We start from the raw sequence: 20,417 nt of genomic DNA, 5'->3' as shown, positions 1-20,417 counted from the left end.
TGTGTGGAATAGATCAGCATGAAACTAATGTCCGTATCCCTACTGTTTAGATATTCCTGAAATAACAACAAATCCGTTACACATTCAGTCCAAATCAAAAAAATGTCATCTATGTACCTCCACCACCCCAGTAATTTACTGGAGTGGTGGGACACATAGACAAACTGTTCCTCAAAGTTAGACATAAAGATATATAGCAAATGTAGAATGAAAGCAAAGGAGCACTCACGCTGTGACTTCTGTATGAAGGCTGGAAGCTGGAACTCAATCACGGTACTCCATAGCGGGGAGGCAAAAGGTGAAATGAGGGGAGCCTCAGACACCGGCCTCGGACCGTATCACGCCCACTGGCGGTTCGTCAGGCCATATATGTGTATATACGGGCACTAAATATGTGTAAAAAATATTTGTGGGCTTGCAAAAAACCTCACATCATGGTACATTCACCCTCATGGAACAGTCTCGCTGCACTATTACCCAAACCCTACTGTGGGACCACACTTCCCCACACAACCTGGCATCAGATCTATGGCAGTGTTGTGACTCCCTGCATCCCACCCAAGGCCAACCTAATGTACCCCGGAGTGGTCGCTGGGGTGGTAGTGGGCCTTACACTTGGGGCAGAGAGCCTTTAGCATGCTCTCAAGGGAGTGCATCAGCAGAACAGCCATACAATTTGGTGCAAGTACCCACAGATACACAAAAAAGTTATTATTAAGGGTCAACTGGTTTATTAAAAGTGCCAGTAAAGTGATTTACAACACGTGTGTAGATGCTCATATAGGGCTCCGATCAAAACATGAAATACTAAAAAGATTAGAGGCATAGAAATATACACCTTAGACAAAAATTATTCGCCATGGATAGGTGTTGATAGCCGTGCGCTCTCCTCTGTCACTGCAAAAAAAAAGAGAAAGAAAAAAAAAACATTAAGAAAAATTCTTATAAACAAGAAAGAAGGTCACAATGTAACAGTGAATGTATATGGCAGAGGGGATTATTTTGCCTGATATATCTGAGGTGTCACCGTATAATCTACGTTAAGACCAAAAGGACATAAAGTTTTCAGTTTATTTATCCGTTCTAGTTCAAGGCGTTTGAGTTTGCTTTCCCGATCTCCACCCCTTTTCAGGGGGGGGGGGGGGGGGATATGGTCAAACAAGACAAACTTAAAATCTTTCTCTGTATGATTCAACTCGGTAAAATGTTTGGATACAGGAAGGTCCAATCTCCTTTTTCTCACAGTGTACCTATGTTGATTAAACTTGTCCTGAAGTGCCATGTCGTCTCCCCTACAAAGAGGAGGCAACATGGGCACATCAGGACATAAACAACATAATCTGACGAACAAGTTAAGTAATGTCTAAGTTTAAAGATCTGACCAGTATTTATTATTTGGAATGGAATAAAACCACTTTAAACTTTACCTTTTGTGTGCTGCAGCAAACCTTTTTTTCTTGTGGATATCTATCTATCTATCTATCCATTGGAAAGGATCGCAGCACACAAAAACATTTCAATAAAGTGCGGTGTTTATTGCATCCTCAGCAAACAAAAGGTGCAAAGTTTCTGCGGCCTCACGCCGCCTTTGTCAAGCATCGTCGCACCTTTTGTTTGCTGAGGATGCAATAAACAGATAACTTTATTGAAATGTTTTTGTGTGCTGCGATCCTTTCCAATGGATTGATGTTGGATTCCCTGACCAGGAACCATATGATGGCATGCACCTTATTCTAGGATTATTTGGGCGGATGTGCTATTCTTTTGGACTTCGTACCTATCTATCTATCTTTCTCATATTTATCTTTCTCATATCTATCTCATATCTATCTATCTATCTATGTATCTTTCTGTCTCATATCTATCTATCTATCTACAGTGGGGATCAAAAGTTTGGGCACCCCAGGTAAAAATTTGTATTAATGTGCATAAAGAAGCCAAGGAAAGATGGAAAAATCTCCAAAAGGCATCAATTACAGATTAGACATTCTTATAATATGTCAACAAAAGTTAGATTTTATTTCCATCATTTACACTTTCAAAATAACAGAAAACAAAAAAATGACGTCTGCAAAAGTTTGGGCACCCTGCAGAATTTATAGCATGCGCTGCCCCCGTTGCAAGAGACCTGCCAGTGTTATGGATTGTTCTCAATCATCATCTGGGAAGACCAGGTGATGTCAATCTCAAAGGTTTTAAATGCCCAGACTCATCTGACCTTGCCCCAACAATCAGCACCATGGGTTCTTCTAAGCAGTTGTCTAGAAATCTGAAACTGAAAAAAGTTGATGCTCACAAAGCTGGAGAAGGCTATAAGAAGATAGCAAAACATTTTCAGATGTCAATATCTTCTGTTCGGAATGTAATTAAGAAATGGCAGTTATCAGGAACAGTGGAAGTTAAAGCAAGATCTGGAAGACCAAGAAAAATATCAGACAGAACAGCTCGCAGGATTGTGAGAAAAACAATTCAAAACCCATGTTTAACTGCACAATCCCTCCAGAAAGATGTGGCAGACACTGGAGTTGTGGTACACTATTCCACTATAAAGAGATACTTGTACAAATATGGTCTTCATGGAAGAGTCATCAGAAGCAATCGTCTTCTATGTCTTCACCACAAAAATCAGCGTTTGAACTTTGCAAATGAACATATAGACAAGCCTGATGCATTTTGGAAACACGTTTTGTGGACCGATGAGGTAAAAATTTAACTTTTTGGCCAGAATGAGCAAAGGTATGTTTGGAGAAGAAGGGGGACAGAATTTAATGAAAAGAACCTCTGTCCAACTGTTAAGCATGGGGTGGATCAATCATGCTTTGGGGTTGTGTTGCAGCCAGTGGCACAGGGAACATCTCATGAGTAGAAGGAAAAATGGATTCAATAAAATTTCAGCAAATTTTGGATGCTAACTTGATGCCATCTGTGAAAAAGCTGAAGTTAAAGAGAGGATGGCTTCTACAAATGGATAGTGATCCTAAACACACCTCAAAATCCACGGGGGATTACATCAAGAGGTGTAAACTGAAGGTTTTGCCATGGCCTTCACAATCTCCTGACCTCAACATAATTGGAAGACTTTTATAAGGAAGAATGGGCAAAGAAACCTCAAGCAAGAATTGAAAGACTCTTGGCTGGCTACAAAAAGCGTTTACAAGCTGTGATACTTGCCAAAGCCTTTGGCAAGATGCAGACGCCATTTTATTGCTTTCTGTTATTTTGGAAGTGTAAATGATGGAAATAAAATCTAATTTTTGTTGACATATTATAAGAATGTCTAATCTGTAATTTGATGCCTTTTGGAGATTTTTCCATCTTTCCTTGGCTTTTTATGCACATTAATACAAAATTTTACCTGGAGTGCCCAAACTTTTGATCCCCACTGTATCTATGTTATATCTATGTATCTATCTTATCTATCTATCTATCTATCTATCTATCTATCTATCTATCTATCTATCTATCTATCTATCTATCTAGAGCCAAGGAAGGAACAGTGCATCCATTGAGTTAGCAGGTGCCAGCAGATAACAGACCAGGTCACAGTCTGTATACTTCTAGATACAGCAAAAAATCTGCAGCACACAGGAATAGGTGTACACTTTATCAGGGCCGTTTGAAGGAATTTGGGGGCCCCAAGCAAAATGGACATGGAGGCCTCCCCCCCTTGATGTTCACGCACATCACACTCTAGGGCCAGCATCAGGACGTAGTATCGCTGGCCTTTGAATGTTGGGAGCGCGGCGTGAGCGAACGTCGATACGAGGCCCCCACATTAGGTGCGGCACAGTTCCCCCCCACCTTAGGTGCGGCACAGTTCCCCCCACATTAGGTGCAGCAGAGTTCCCCCACATTAGGTGCAGCAGAGTTCCCCCACATTAGGTGCAGCAGAGTTCTCCCATATTAGGTTAGCAGTGTTCCCCCACATTAGGTGCAGTATAGTTCCCCCACATTAGGTGCAGTATAGTTCCCCCACATTAAGTGCAGTATAGTTCCCCCACATTAGGTGCAGTATCGTTCCCCCACATTAGGTGCAGTATAGTTCCCCCACATTAAGTGCAGTATAGTTCCCCCACATTAGGTGCAGTATAGTTCCCCCACATTAGGTGCAGTATAGTCCCCCACATTATTTGCAGTATAGCTCCCCACATTAGGTGCAGTATAGCTCCCCAAATTAGGTGCAGTATAGTCCCCCACATTAGGTGAGTATAGTTCCCCCACATTAGGCAGTACAGTTCCCCACATTAGGTGCTGTACAGTTCCCCCATATTAGGCTGTAGTTCCCCACATTAGGTGCAGTATAGTCCCCCAACATTAGGTGCAGTATAGTTCCCCACATTAGGTGCAGTATAGTTCTCCACATTAGGTGCAGTATAGTTCTCCCCACATTAGGTCCAGTATAGTTCCCCCACATTAGGTGCAGTATAGTTCCCCCACATTAGGTGCAGTACAGTTCCCCACATGAGGTGCAGTATAGTTCTCCACATTAGGTGCATTATAGTTCTCCACATTAGGTTGGCAGTATAGTTTACCCCACATTAGGTGCAGTATAGTTCTCCACATTAGGTTGGCAGTATAGTTTACCCCACATTAGGTGCAGTATAGTTCCCCACATTAGGTGTAGTATGTTCCCCCACAAACATACAGCCTCCAGCCATAACAGTGTATGGCTGGAGGCTGTATGCCTGTTTACTGCCCAACTTCAGTGCTCCGACCACTGCTCCTCTGGTCCGGCCACCATAGCAGTAGGTCCCGGGACTGGAGGAGCGTTGGTCGGAGCACTGAAGCTGATGTGCCGCTGGTCACTTACCATGCTGGCCAGCGCATGTTCTGTTCGCTGCTACGCTCCTCTGCATTGCTTTCCAATGGGTGCACGCAAGGGACGGGGCAATTGCCCCCCCCCCCTGGATCCACCACTGCATACATTATATACACACACAATACACTGTACACATTACATACTGTACATTCATGCTTCATACACACACACCATACTGTACACATTACATACTGTACATGCATGCTTCATACACACACAACACACTGTACACATTACATACTGTACATGCATGCTTCATACACACATATACTGTACACATTACATACTGTAAATGCATGATTCATACACACACAACATACTGTACACATTACATACTGTACATGCATGCTTGATACAAACACAACATACAGTACACATTACATACTGTACATGCATGGTTCATGCACACAACATACTGTACACATTACATACTGTACATGCATGCTTCATACACACACATACAGTACACATTACATACTGTACATGCATCATACACACACAACATACTGTACACATTACATACTGTACATGCATGCTTCATACAGACACAGATACTGTACACATTTCATACTGTACATGCATGCTTCATACACACACATACTGTACACATTACATACTGTACATGCATCATACACACAACATACTGTACACATTACATATTGTACATGGATGTTTCATACACACACATACTGTACACATTACATACTGTACATGCATGCTTCATACACACACATACTGTACACATTACATACTATACATGCATCATACACACACAACATACTGAACACATTACATACTGTACACACATGCTTCATACACACGCAGATACTGTACATGCATCATACACACAAAATGCTGTACACATTACATACTGTACATGCATGCTTCATACACACAGATACTGTACACATTACATACTGTACATGTATGCTTCATACACACACAACATACTGTACACATTACATACTGTACATGCATGCTTCATACACACACAACATACTGTACACATTACATACTGTACATGCATGCTTCATACACACACAGATACTGTACACATTACATACTGTACATACATGCTTCATACACACCCATACTGTACACATTACACACTGTACATACATGCTTCATACACACACGTACTGTACACATTACATACTGTACATGCATGCTTCATAGACACACACAGATACTGTACACATTACATACTGTACATGCATCATACACACAACATACTGTACACATTACATACTGTACATACATGCTTCATACACACATACTGTACACATTACATACTGTACATGCATGCTTCATACAAACACATATACTGTACACATTACATACTGTACATGCAAGTTTCAAACACACACAACATACCGTACACATTACATTCTGTACATGCATGCTTCATACACACACATACTTTTCACATTACATACTATACATGCATCATACACACACACACACTGTACACATTACATACTATACATGCTTCATACACACACAGATAGAATAGATAAGTGTTTCCCAACCAGTGAGCCTACAGAGGTTGCAAAACTACAACTCACAGCATGCCCATACAGCCTTTGGCTGTCCGGGCATGCTGGGAGTTATAGTTTTGCAACAACTGGAGGCTCCCTGGTTGGGAAACACTGGTATAGATACACACATGCACTTTATATATAATCATCCACAATAGTAACACACACACAGGCACAGTACATAGACATACACATATGTACACACACACACACACGCACACATATATATGTATATATATCCACACACACATGCTTATACATATATATATATATATATATATATATATATATATATGCAGGGACACCTACTTCAGTCAGGCCCCATGTTGTACAGCCTCTGCGATCTCCTTTCCTCACAGCTCTGTGCTCTCTCCTCCCCCTCCTTCTGCTCAGACAGCTGAAGGCTGAGAGAAGAGAACGGACTGAGGGAACATGCAAGTGCAGCGGGGGTGGGGGGAGCATGATTGTGGTGAGGTGAGAAGAACTCCAAAGAAAATGTCAGACATTCGGGGGCCCTCTTGTTTGACTGGGTGCCTCGGGCCCGGAGTTCAAACTCCAAGAGCATGATTGTTTATCCGGCCCTGGTGATGTGGGGAATTTCCCCGTCGCTACAGGACGGGCAACCACTGGCTGTGCTCGAGGCCCCCCAGCCAGCTCGAGGCCCCAAGCAATTGCTTGGTTTGCCTGTCCTGTAGAGACGGGCCTGCACTTTATTCACCCATGATTCAAGATGCAACGTTTTACACATTTTACACTCACTCTTTGGGACCTTTTTCAAGCAAAGTGATGCATATAAAGTCAGGTATATGAACCATCTGAGTGTCCATTATTTACTAAGGTTTCCCTACACACACTTTTACTGACAGCCACACCCCTTTTTCAGTTTTTTTTCAGTAAAATGCCGAGTAAGTTAGTTTTTTTCAGAGTCTGGCACACAACCCAACTAAACATGTTGGGTTTACAATAGTAAATCAGGGCCATTGTCTTTAAGATATACAGGCAAGGTCCATGTGCATAAAGTATAAAGAGAAAATAAAAAGTGCCATCAATGTTAGTTAATAGTAATGCTTCATGTTCAGCAAACATGTCAAAAAAATAAGAGAGGGGAGGAGGCCACTCACTGATCAGCAATAGAATCCATATGATGTGCACACAGTATAGTATACGCTGTGCCAGCATTCAACAGAGCTGAATGTGCATGCTGTCCATCAACCAATGCAAATAATGTCACAGGAAGATTTCACGGGATCCGTTGTCATAGAGAGAAGCACGCTATGAACACATGCATGTGCAGATCTATGATATCTACAGATGGAGCCATGTCAAATAGGGGAAATTATAACCAAAACTAAGAAAAAAATAAAAAAGCAAACATAAAAGAGAAAGGAAAAATTAGTTAATAAAAAGGGAAGCAATTCAACATGTGCAAGCCAAATGAACCTCTATAATTCATACATGAAATAAGCATCAATCAGGTCCCTTATATATACCATTGCCCTAGATGTATATAGCACATACTATTAAATATATATATATATATATATATATATATATATATATATATAAATATATATATATATATATATATATATATATCACAAAACTTTTTACATTCCAATCATTAAGAGATTAAATATTTGGGTCAAATGTTATCTTGCCTACAGGTGAGCAAAATTTTCAAAAGTTCGTTTAAGCCGGATTGCAAAATTTTGGCAAAAGGTTCCATTCAGACTGGATTAGTTTGAGCTGAACCAAAATCCAACCAATAGGCCTAAAACTGACGTATTACACTGTCTAAGAGTCCCAAAAGCCCTGAATAAAACTGCTAGGACATAAGTTGTTTATCAAATGAGATCTTACTGCTATGCAGAGAAAAGGATGGATCAGCCAGCATGCCAGGGCATCGAGCCACTGCCGCCTGCTTCCCCAGCTAATAAAATACGATAGCAGCGGGCCTCCGGATTGAGACTGTAAAAAAGTATTACTATTTTGGGGTGGAGCAACAGGTTTGGCATGCTAGAAAGAAAGTACATGAAAGTGGCACAAAACCCTCTATTCTGCTTTTTCACAATTAGTGTAAAACAAAACAAAAAAACTAAAGAAAAAAAAAGAAAAAGAAAGCCACAAAAACAGATTTTGCACTGACAGAGCAGAGGCAAAATGCTCTCTGCTGCTTCACTACAATTCTTATATATGTTTGATCCTACTCCTATCTGTGTTGCTTAGTGTCCCTCACAGAGATCTTCACCTAATACCTGCTATCTATAAATTGGCTTCTGAAGCTATGTGCATAGGCTTTTACAGTGGCTTTGACATTACCCCTATACTGCCTCCTGATTTTTTGGGAGAACTGTTTGAAAGGCATTATGGGATACCCCGAGGTCATGTGATCCTTTCTTCTTTTTGCCATGTGGCTAAAGTTAGGTCACCTTTAGGACATAAGTGGAGGATCCTGGAAATCGAACTACCCAGTCCATTGTATATGGATACAAAATGAATGCTTTGCAACCTGTTTCTCTGCTGTAACAACATATGAATGTAAACCTATTTTTAGGAAACATCAGTCATAGTGTCCAAAGCTGATGGTATGTATTCATCCTGGGAAACAATATGTTTGTCTCTCAATATCTGGTTATTGTTAATATAAAATAATTATGTGTCAGAACAAGCAGCAATAATTTCAACAAAACAAACCTAGGTCAGTGCAGAGTATTAGGAGCTAGGCATGTGAAGAAATAAAAGCTGAACTACATTATTGTCTCTAATATTATTCTAACTAAGGGAATGTGTGCTAGGATTAATATATTAAAGGAGTACTCCGGTGGAAAAAAAAAATTTAAAACAGATTTGTAAATTACTTCTATTTAAAAATCTTAATCCTTCCAGTTCTTATCAGCTGCTGTATGCTGCAGAGGAAATTGAATAGTTATTTTCTGTCTGATCACAGTGCTCTCTGCTGACACCTCTGTCCGTGTCAGGAACTGTCCAGAGCAGGAGAGGTTTGCTATGGGGATTTGCTCCTGCTCTGGACAATTCATGACATGGACAGAGGTGTCAGTAGAGAGCACTGTGGTCAGACAGAAAAGAAGTTTAAAAAGAAAAGAATTTCCTCTGTAGTTTACAGCAACTGATAAGTACTGGAAGGATTAAGATTTTTTAATAGAAGTAATTTGCAAATCTGTTTAACTTTCTGGCACCAGTTGATAAAAAAAATATAAAATTCCACCGGAGTACCCCTTTAAATTACGTGATGTGGCTTAAGTGTATAAAAACTTATGTGTTAAACTCCATCTAGATATACATTACACAAATCTTATATTTATGTTTTTATTCCCAATGACCGCATGTGGTTTTATTGTGCCTCTGTGTAGTTTTCCAAAAATGTTTAACGGTTCCGTGTTTTTTGTGGGTAAAATCTTGTATTTACTATCTCAGCACTATATATATATATATATATATATATATATATATATATATATATATATGTGTGTGTGTGTGTGTGTGTGCGTATGTGTGTGTATGTGTGTGTTTACACACACAGTATATTGGTGAATCAAAACAATTAAAAAATATATAAAAAAATATAACTTTCCCAGGAAAAGTTATTGACTCGAGTATAAGCCTAGGGTGGGAAATACCTCATCCCCTTGTCATCATCCAGACCCGTCATTAACATCCTCATCATCATCCCCTTGTCATCATCCCACACATCCCCCCTTCATCATCCCCTTGTCATCATCCCACACATCCCCCCTTGTCATCATCCCACACATCCCCCCCTTCATCATCCCCTTATCATCCCACACATCCCCCCTTCATCATCCCCTTGTCATCATCCCACACATCCCCCCTTGTCATCATCCCACACATCCCCCCCTTCATCATCCCCTTATCATCCCGCACATCCCGCCTTCATCATCCCCTTATCATCCCACACATCCCCCCTTCATCATCCCCTTGTAATCATCCCACACCCCCCCTTCATCATCCCCACACCCCCCCTTCATCATCCTCTTCTCATCATTCGCCCTCAGTGGTCTTCAACCTGCGGACCTCCAGAGGTTTCAAAACTACAACTCCCAGCAAGCCCGGGCAGCCATCGGCTGTCCGGGCTTGCTGGGAGTTGTAGTTTTGAAACCTCCGGAGGTCCGCAGGTTGAAGACCACTGCGGCCTTCAACATCATCCAGCCCCCTCTCACCCCCCTTTAGTTCTGAGTACTCACCTCCGTTCGGCGCTGGTCCGGTCCTGCAGGACTGTCCAGAGAGGAGGTGGTCCGGTGAGGAGGTGGTCCGGGCTGCTATCTTCACCGGGGGCGCCTCTTCTCCGCACTTCCGGCCCGGAATAGAGGCGTTGCCTTGACAATGACGCAGAAGTACGTTGGCAATGAACGCACCTCTGCGTCGTTGTCACGGCAACGTGACTATTCTGAGGCCGGGCCCGAAGCGCTTAGAAGAGGCCTCCCCGGTGAAGATAGCAGCCCGGAACCACTATCCCACCGGACCACCTCCTCACCGGACAGTCCTGCAGCACCGGACCAGCGCCGAGCGGAGGTGAGTACTCAGAACTAAAGGGGGTGAGAGGGGGCTGGATGATGTTGAAGGCCGCAGTGGTCTTCAACCTGCGGACCTCCGGAGGTTTCAAAACTACAACTCCCAGCAAGCCCGGACAGCCGATGGCTGCCCGGGCTTGCTGGGAGATGTAGTTTTGAAACCTCTGGAGGTCCGCAGGTTGAAGACCACTGCGGGTGGGGGAGTTCACTCGAGTATAAGCCGAGGGGGGTGTTTTCAGCACGAAAAATCGTGCTGAAAAACTCGGCTTATACTCGAGTATATACGGTAGTTTCTTTCCTCTATTCAAGTTTACCAGTGTGCACAGAACCATACAGACACAAACTCTTTGTATGTATATATCTGCATCATAAAGCATGTCAAATGTCAGACAAATAAACACAAACACTTCCTTCTTTTCGTGGGTTGATGTCAAGCAGACATTTGCCCTGGTGAGAAATGATAATATGCTGAGAAGACTAAAATAAAAACTATGGTTGACATGGGTTCAGTTGAGTTTCAAGGACTAGACTCACTGGCCTGCCAGGATATTTGTAAACTCAACACTCCCAACCTCCTCTGCTCCGCGCTAATGTGGCTTCTATCTGCTAAATTAAAAGCTGAAGAAACACAGAGCTTTGATCCCTCAGACCTCTCTACAATATAATGGCTTCTGCTGAGTTGCTAAATGCTCACTTGCCCTACAAAAAAACCTCTCTTAGTAAGATTAATTGTAGCAGGTCACCATAAGAACTCATGTGCAGGTCACCATGTTTGCTGTAATAAAGCCAATAGAAGGAAAAAAAATACACAAGTTTTAAGCAAAGCAATGTGAGGTAGTTATATACATTTTGCATCCTGCTCCTTACTTCCTCCCTTTCTTTTCTTCTCTTTCTTTTTTATTTCCCTCAATCTTTTCCTTCCTTTTTTCCCTCCATTACTTGGCTCATTTAACTTTCTCTTTTCTTCCATCCTTCCTTCCTTCCTTTCTTCCTTCTCCACCACTTATTTTGTTTCTTTATCTCTTCCTTCTATATTTTTCTTTTTTCCTACCTTCTTCTTCCTTCTCCCTTCCTTCTACATTTCCTCTGTTCCTACATTCCCTTCCCTTCCTCCTCCTTTTCTTTCTTTATTCCTTCTTATTTCCCTTCCTTCCTTCTCCCTTACTTCCTTGTGTTTCCTTCTCCCTTCCTCCCATATTGCCCTATATTGATCTATTTAGAACTAGTGTCTATAGCAATATTTATTATTATTATTATATATATATATATATATATATATATATATATATATATATATAGTAAAAAGTAATTGCAGCACAGCTCATTCCCAAAAACAAGATGGGTGCCAGTGTCCAGACCAGATCAGGGCCTCCTTTAGACAAAAAAAACTCCAATAGCGCAGCACTCCAATAAAAAAAGTGCATTTTATTCACACATATCTCAATACAGCAACGTTTCTGCTCCTATTGGAGCCAGGCTTGAAAATGGCTCGATAGGAGCAGAAACGTTTCTGTATTGAGATATGTGTGAATAAAATGCACTTTTTTTTATTGGAGTGCTGCGCCATTGGAGTTTATATATATATATATATATATATATATATATATATATATATATATATATATATATAGTAGAGGATAATAATAGCTATTATAATATTTATCAATAACCGATTCTGTAGCACTATACACTTTTGAGGGCACGAATAAAGACAATTATCAGACATTACACACTAAATATTCAAACAAGAGTAGTGAAGGCCCTTACAGACTATAAGATCTCAATGCAATATTTTAAAGGGGTACTCTGGCGCTAAGACAAGCTTATTCTACTGTATTCTGTCTGCATCTGCATTACACTAGTAACGTCACTTACATGTGTGAAAAGCACACTAGAGGCTTTCCACAGTATATTTGTTGAAAAAGCTACTCTTAAAGGGACAGTAACATTGGTGAGTGGTTTGCATGTTATCCGAATGTCTGGTGTTTTCATTCAAGCACTTCACATTATAGGGACAGTGTTTGACAAAACAATTGCTGAGCTCACAGGGGACTCTCAGCTACACCACCCTGCCCTTTAAAGGGGTACTCCGGCACTAAGACATCCAAAGGATAGGGAATAAGATGCCTGATCGCAGGGGTCCCGCTGATGGGGACCCCAGTGATCTTGCAAGCAGCACCCTGTTACAATCCGTCCCAGGAGCATGTTCGCTCCGGGTCTGATTACTGGCGATCACGGGGCCGGAGCATTGTGACGTCACACTCTGCCCCCTCAATGCAAGCCTATGGAAGGGGGCATGACAGCTGTCAAGATCAGGGTGCTGCGTGAAAGATCACAGGTGTCCCTAGCGGCGGGACCCCCGGGACCAGGCATCTTATCCCCTCTCCTTTGGATTAACATAATGGTAGGGTACTTTGGAAATGACATTGTGAGCCCCAATGGGGACAGGGACAATTGGGGGTATTTATCATTGTCTTTAGAGCTGTTTTTGTGTGTAGATTTATCTCTATTTCGGTGCAGGCTGCGCCTCAGGCTATTTTTTGCGCCTTTTGGATTTACACCTTTTTTTTTTTTTTTAACAAGAACGTACAGGCCAGATGTTAAGGATTAGTCTTGTGCAGTGGTAATGAATTCATCAACTGCGACTTTCACAAAAAAAGTTGCAAAACCCCCAATAAGGCGCAACTCTACACCAGCCCAGACTTATTGTAGCTTTTTGGTGATGTGAAGAGTGAAATTTCTGAAAATGTGTATCCTCCACAAAATGTATCACATGCCCTGTGACCATGTAATACATTTGGCGGAGTCACGCAATGAAACACGCAAAAAAAAAAAAAATGAACACATCACACACATCTTAAATCCCACACATCATAGTAAATGCCCCCAATTTGCCCAGTTGCTTATGACATGCAGTCAGTCATTACATCTATTAGGGGATTACATGAAGAACAGCACCTTTTACCATTCCAAGGCAAGAGAATCAAATTCTGCCTAATGTATGGGCACTTTACAATGAAGGTCTGTATCACACAACAACAGTCACAACCTGACCCAGTTACAGATATTGTACTATTTTGCAGGTTGGCTCAGATGTTCATACTGGTCATTCTTCCATTTAGATTGCAAGCTCTTATGAGCAGGGGAACTTCTCCTTTTAGCTCACTGTTTGCTCTTTTGTTTGTATAATATGTAATTTTACTTGTTACATTCACACTGTTATGGTGACCCTCTGGAGGGGGGAGGGGGATTCATCAAACTGTGCTTGCGTACACGACTTACATACACTTTTTTCCATGGTGTAAGTGTTTCTTACGTGTGACACATTTATCATACTATCACAGGGGGGTGGATATATTTGTCATACATAAGCAAAAACACTTTTTTAGCACATGTGGTATGCCTTGGGGGGTGTAGGGTAGTTGGGGGGTTGCTGTAGTATATGAAGGGTTAATTTAACCCTTGTCACTCGGGACGCCAGGGTGGGGGTTAAAACTCTGAGGTAATGTTGGGCCTATTGCCACCCTTCCCAAGAGCGATAGGTGAGTGTAGAATAACGGATTGTCTACAACCGGTGCTGAACTGGAAAACTTGTAGAAACTTTACTGAAGATTTTCTGTACATGCAGTAACAGGAACAGTCCAGACAACAGAGTCTATATACAGCACGGCAATGACTGACAGTCGGTTGGGACCGGCAAGCTCTCTTTGGAGTAGGAGAATTGGATTGCATAGATCTGCTGGATTTAGGGGTTGGTTTAGGTCCAGTGATCTTGCGAAGATTTCGGGGAATTGTAATAACTCACAATTTGGATTATGGCCGAGGGCGCAAGGCTTTGGCCTAGTGTTTGCCGATGGCAGCTGCGCAGATCCTACCTCATCAGCAGCCCACAAAGAAAAACGAGCTAGAAACTACATGTTAGATAGCTGCCTAATTGTCTAGTAAGCTTTAAAATGTATAGTAAGCTTAATAAAAATGTATTAGAAGCTAGAAACTAAAGGTCTAGATAGCTTCATAATAATTTAGATAGCTTTATAATTGCTTAGATAACTTCATAAATGTCTTAGAAGCCTTCTTAGATGTCTAGTAGGTTTACTAGTCTACAAAATGTTTAAAATGCCTAGAAAATGTCTAGTAGGTGTTACGCCGAGCGCTCCGGGTCCCTGCTCCTCCCCGGAGCGCTCGCGGCGTTCTGCTCTCTGCAGCGCCCCGGTCAGACCCGCTGACCGGGAGCGCTGCACTGACATTCACGATTGGGATGCGATTCGCATAGCGGGACGCGCCCGCTCGCGAATCGCATCCCAAGTCACTTACCCGTCCCGGTCCCCGGCTGTCATGTTCTGGCGTGCGCGGCTCCGCTCTCTAGGGCGCGCGCGCGCCAGCTCTCTAAGATTTAAAGGGCCAGTGCACCAGTGATTGGTGCCTGACCCAATCAGTCTAATTAGCTTCCACCTGCTCCCTGTCCATATAACCTCACTTCCCCTTTCCTTCCTTGCCGGATCTTGTTGCCTTGTGCCAGAGAAAGCGTTTAGTGTTGTCCAAAGCCTGTGTTTCCAGACCTTCTGCTATTGCTATTGACTACGAACCTTGCCGCCTGCCCCGACCTTCTGCTACATCTGACCTTGCCTCTGCCTAGTCCTTCTGTCCCACGCCTTCTCAGCAGTCAGCGAGGTTGAGCCGTTGCCGGTGGATATGACCTGGTTGCTACCGCCGCAGCAATACCATCCCACTTTGCGGCAGGCTCTGGTGAAAACCAGTAGCAACCTAGAACCGGTCCAGCGACACGGTCCACGCCAATCCCTCGCTGACACAGAGGATCCACATCCAGCTAGCCGAATCCTAACAGTAGGTTTAAAAGTACCTAATGTGTATAAAAGTTTGTAAGGATGTAGATTCTGTCTAATTAGAGATCCTATTTAAGTCTGTCCTAGTTCCTTTGCCTTAGGGGACAGGCGTCGGGGTCGACTTATTTTAAGTAAGGGGGTTTGTGGTGTCCCGGCACCGGATTGCATCCGCTGCCTTGTGGTGAGGTCCCCAAAGTCCGAGTCCCTAGGTATAGGTGGGGTCCTCATCCTTATCTAGCCCCTTGTCACCCCTTTTGTAATTAAAATTATTTAAATTTAATGTATATGTTTATATAGTAGGTGTACTTGCCTAGTTAGCATCGCAGGACCTGCGGGTCACATGATGCGTTCCAAAGACTCTATGGTTTGTAGTTCAAGGACCTTTGGAGGAAGTCAGGTGTTTACCCATCAGGCTATGTAACGGTGAGTGACAGCTGACTTGGACCAATCCAAAACGGCACTGCCCCTGCCCATATAAGGGAGCGGCGGCCATTACTCTCTCTCTTTCCTCGTGGGCTGTTGACAGGGAAGGATCTGCGCTGCTGTCATCAGTGAGTTAGGCCCGAGCCTTGCGGTAACGGCTGATCTTTACAAAACTGTCAGTGTAATCAATCCCTAAGCACTCTGCAAGATCACCGGACCATATCTCACCCCTAAATCCGGACGGATCTTCGCAAATTACCCTAAATTCTGAGACTTATATCAAAAGTCAAGGTCCGCAACAACTGTCAGTCACTGAAGTGTATGGAGACTGTATTAATGAGACTGTTACTGGTCATTGGATGTACCGCAATTCTTTTAGTAAAGTTTATCCAAGTTCAAGTTCAACTACCTTGTGGACCTTCAGTCATTTTATGCATGCACCTATCGTTACTGGGAAGGGCGGCGATAGGCCGGAGAATTACCTCAGCATACTAGCCCTCAGCCTGGTGTCACAAACAATAGGGTTAACCTTAACCTCTGATATACTGAAGCAATACCCTGACTACACTACTCCTACCCCTGAGGCCTACCACAAAGCCTTTTTGGCGTTGCACGAACAGGATTCGGGTATGTGCCTACTACAGTCGCCACTAGTGAAAGTGTACTCCCCCCCAGAAAACGAACTTTATTCATATGCTGTAAACCGTGTTGCTGTGTATGGGAGCGGTGCACCATACAAGAAAAGTAAGGGGGGAGGCGAAAATTCATATACAACTAAGATGTGTAAACTGCGCAATGAGTTCATGCTGCAATCTTCTGGTCCAGTCGGCACAGGCGGAGCCGAACTGCTGCCGGAAAAGCGTGCAAAGAAAGCCCGCGCTGCACCACAACCCGCCCCTGGGTGTCGCTGCCAAGTTGCTGTGTCACAGCCGAAAAAGAACTTGGAGATACAGGAGTCGTCTCTGGAGGGACCGGAAGTCGGGGCTGCACCGATAACGTCCTTCCTGCCGGCCGCCATTTTGGGGAAGCCCAAAGTACAGACATGGCGAAGAACAGCATTGCACGTGGTGAAGTTAGCAAAATGGTGCCGGAAAAGCGGAAAGTTGTGGCAGTCGCAGCCCGACTTTTCCAAGAATTTGCTGACCGTCTGCAGCGGTTGTCATTAGACGAAGAGGGGGCCTGCAATCTTCCCCCACTGCCTGATGATGACGACAATTGGCCAGAGACACCTCCAGCGGAGAGCGCAGGGACACCTGGAGGTGCATCGCCGGTGAGATTGTCCCCACACTACAGAACTTGGGGCTCGTGGGCCGAGATCCCATCAGAGGAGTCTGCAGTGAGTACCCTGCCAGAGGCGGCCTATTCTTCCTCCTTCAGCCCTGAGGTCATGCCTCGATCAAGCTTGCCAAGTGCATGACCGTGCTCACCAAAATTGCCGCAATGGGTGTTCGGAGATGAGCCGGAGCTGATAGAGTACATGCACAGAGTACTTCAACCGTTATCTGGGAAGCCACTCCCACCAATCCCAACTTCAGAAAAAGAAAGGGCCCGTCAAGAAGCCGAGCTGGCCGAATTGATGGAAAAGCTAAAGGCCCAACACAAAGAACTCTATGCCCCCAACCACGTGCATTTCCCCATGAAGAGAAAGTACGGTTGCAAGAAAACACCAAAGAAATGGAGGCATTGTACATTCGTAAATGGGATCACCCCCGAGAAGGGGAGGTGCCATTAAAAAGAAGAAGAGCAACTGTGGCAAAGTTCGACAAGGTCAGAGGTTATGGGACACTCCTTGACTGCCACACTGGGCAGACCATCCTTGTATACTGGCGAGCAGTGCAAAGGCCATATCTTCATAAGAAGTTCTACACCTTGGAGGTGGGTGAAATTGTGAAGTACACCCCCGTCCAGAGCCTTTGTGGAGAGTGGGCTGCAGCGGTCACCAGGCCAACAGCCCCAACACAGCTTCCCTTCAAATATTTTCCGTCAACTGATTGGGAGTCCGATCCCTTCAACTTGAGGCCGAAAAGGTCCGCTCCTAAAGCCTCCACCAGCGTACCCAAGGAGGAGGAGCATCAACAGACAAGTTCATCATCTTCTTTGTACAGCAAAGAGTCAAGTTCATCATCTTCTATGTACAGCAAAGAGTCAAGTTCTTCATCTTCTACATACAGTCGAAAGTCAAGTTCTGCACAGGGTGAAGAAAGTAAGCCAAAGTTGCGGCCACCCAAGTCAGTACCTAGACCCTCTTGGAGCAGTGAGAGTTTGCCTGACCCTGGGGTACCAACATATGTACCTAGGCCCTCTCGGAGCCAGGAGAGTTCTCCTGTTCCTGAGGTACCAACGAAATGGTCATGGGTCCATCCTAGTTTGGAGATGGTACTCAAGCCCTATTGCCCAACTTTGATCCCGGTTAGAAAGCCTGTGTCCCCTTCTAATGCTGCCATCTACCACTCCATCCTCACCAATGTGGTGTGGCAAAGCTATGCCAATTCTACACCTGCCCCTGATGTTGGAAGGTATAGGGGAACTAGGAAAGGCACAACAAGAGTGAATAAGAATATTCTCTGAAGAGACTTTAAAGTAATGTCAGATTGTTTCTTATGTTAACCACTTTTATTTTGCAGCAACCAAGTTCAAAAATTGTGCCTAGCAGGAATGTGCTAAGATTGTTCCAGTTCAAAGTTCAGCAATGTAAACACTAACCCCTTCAGGACCAAGCATTTTTCTGTTTTTACACTTTTGTTTTTTCCTCCTCACCTTTTAAAAATCATAACCCTTTCAATTTTGCACATAAAAATCCATATGAGGGCTTATTTTTTGCGCCACCAATTCTAATTTGGAATGACATGAGTCATTTTACACAAACATTTATGGCAAAACGGAAAAAAAAATCATTGTGCGACAAAATTAAGGAAAAAACACCATTTTGTAAATTTTGGGGGCTTCTGTTTCTAGGCAGTACATTTTTCGGTAAAAATTACACTTTATCTTTATTCTGTAGGTCCATACGATTAAAATGATACCCTACTTATATAGGTTTGATTTTGTCGCACTTCTGGAAAAAATCATAACTACATGCAGGAAAATTTATACATTTAAAATTGTCCTTTTCTGACCCCTATAACTTTTTTTATTTTTCCACGTACAGGGCAGTTTGAGGGCTCATTTTTTGCGCCGTGATCTGAAGTTTTAATCGGTACCATTTCTATTTTGATTGGACTTCTTGATCGCTTTTTATTCCTTTTTTTATGGTATGAAAAGTGACCAAAAATACGCTATTTTGGACTTTGGAATTTTTTGCGTGTACGCCATTGACCGTGCGGTTTAATTAATGATATATTTTTATAGTTCAGACAATTACGCACGCGGCGATACTACATATGTTTATTTTTATTATGGTTACATATTTTTAATATGGAATTTGGGAAAAGGGGGGTGATTTAAACTTTTAATAAAGAAGGGGTTAATGTGTGTGTTTTTAAACTTTTTTTAAACTTTTTTTTTTTTACACTTTTATTCCCCTTAGGGGACTTTTAGGAGGAATCATTTGATTCCTCATACAGATGAATGGGATTGCATACAATCCCATTCATCTGTGTGCTCTGCGCTCGATTGATAAAGCCTGGTCCTGCCAGGCTCTATCATTCAGAGCCCCGGAGCCGTCGCAGCAGGAGAGGTAAGCCCTCAGGCTACCTCAGCAGTGGATCGCTCCCCCGCGATCGCGCTGCGGGGGAGCGATCCACCCCACTGGACCACCAGGGACTGTATACAGGCACCTTTAGACGCCGCTGTCAACTATGACAGCGGCGATCTAAAGGGTTAATAGCCGCCCGCGGCGATCGCCGCATGTCGGCTATTAACGCCGGCCCCCAGCTACAGGAATCAGCTGGGGGCTGGCCGGTATGACGCGGGCTCGAGTTGGGAGCCCGCGTCATACCCCGGTAACGGCCATTGGACGAGTATAGACGTCCATGGTCGTTATCGGGCTAAGCTTGTGCCTGACTATTAAGTCAAGAGACTCCTAGCCAGTAGGAGATTCATTATGAACTGTACCCGGGTGAGTTGTGGTTAAAGCCGCGTTTACCTTTCCCTTCCATGAACTCTTAGTGTAGTTGGACTGCTGATCCTTACACACCATTTTGTATATTTCCCTTTAATTGGACTCCTAGTGTAGGTGGACTGCTGATCCTTACACTTCTGTTTTATGTATGTACCAGCAGCTTCATAAGAACTCTTATGCTAA

General features: G+C 43.3%; 1 long non-coding RNA gene across 1 annotated transcript in view; it reads right to left on the bottom strand.

Annotated features, from left to right (window-relative positions):
- Window positions 1-726: 726 nt before the first annotated feature.
- Window positions 727-20,417, bottom strand: part of LOC130360566 (uncharacterized) — a 62,919-nt gene continuing 43,228 nt past the window's right edge. Inside the window, exon 3 of the long non-coding RNA XR_008890711.1 lies at window positions 727-897. This is a non-coding gene — a long non-coding RNA (uncharacterized LOC130360566). The remainder of the gene's footprint in view (window positions 898-20,417) is intronic.

The sequence above is a fragment of the Hyla sarda genome, chromosome 3, assembly GCF_029499605.1.
Source record: "Hyla sarda isolate aHylSar1 chromosome 3, aHylSar1.hap1, whole genome shotgun sequence".
NCBI lineage: Eukaryota > Metazoa > Chordata > Amphibia > Anura > Hylidae > Hyla > Hyla sarda.
Note: the sequence above shows the minus strand (reverse complement) of the source record. Positions and strands in the feature narration are given on the sequence as shown.